This window comes from Cornus florida, unplaced genomic scaffold, assembly GCF_030987335.1.
Source record: "Cornus florida cultivar Cherokee Brave unplaced genomic scaffold, ASM3098733v1 CherokeeBrave_3.0.0_Hap2_Chr01, whole genome shotgun sequence".
Lineage (NCBI taxonomy): Eukaryota > Viridiplantae > Streptophyta > Magnoliopsida > Cornales > Cornaceae > Cornus > Cornus florida.
Window position 1 is genome coordinate 60,086,134 of NW_026775571.1, and position 816 is coordinate 60,086,949.

The following is an 816-nucleotide window of genomic DNA, read 5'->3' on the forward strand; positions in this document are numbered from 1 at the left end:
AGCACTTGAATGTGTTTTTGGAATTGTGTTCAAGTACCAAGTTGACCACTCTTATAAATGATTCATTCAGAATGCGTTTTTTCTAATTCTCTCTCAAGGACAAGGCAAAAACTTAGTTGCAGTCCTTTACAACAAATTCCATATCTATATGGGACATATTGCAATAGGAGTTCCTGAAGAAATACTACACTGTGGGTAAAACCACACAAATGAGAAGAGAAATCATGGCATTTTCCCAAATCCCGGAAGAACAGCTCCATAATGCATGGGAGAGATATAATGATCTTATAAGAAAGTGTCCACACCATGATATTGCTCAATGGCACTTAATACAGATTTTCAATGATAGTCTTACAGATTCTTATAGAAACATAGTTGATGCTTCCAGTAATGGAGCTTTTCTACATAAGAGTCCGGCTGACGCTTAGGAACTATTTGAGGCCCTAAGTGAAAACTCAGTGCAATATGCTTCTTCCTCTAGGTCTAGGTCTTCACCTAGAATGCATAAGGTTGAAAAACCTTATGAGGTAGATAAATTTAGTGAGTTAGCCGCTTAAATAGAAGCCTTGAACCGTAGGTTTGATCAAATCTTATCATCTGGCTTTGTTCCTGTTGCTTATCCACCAACTGCCTTGCTAAAGGAAGTTTATTCAATCGGTGTTAATCTGAACAATTTTGCTGACACTTGCCCTATGTTAGGACAATCATCTGAGATCCCACAGGAGTAAGTGAATGCTACATTCTCTAAACCAGCTTATAATCCATATTCATTTACATATAATCCTGGCTGGAGAGATCATCCTAATCTATCATAGC

General features: G+C 37.6%; 1 non-coding gene across 1 annotated transcript; it reads right to left on the bottom strand.

Moving 5' to 3' along the window:
- Positions 1-207: 207 nt before the first annotated feature.
- On the bottom strand, positions 208-313 carry LOC132284244 (small nucleolar RNA R71). The gene has a single exon (XR_009472226.1). It is a non-coding gene; the product is annotated as a small nucleolar RNA R71 (small nucleolar RNA).
- Positions 314-816: the final 503 nt, after the last annotated feature.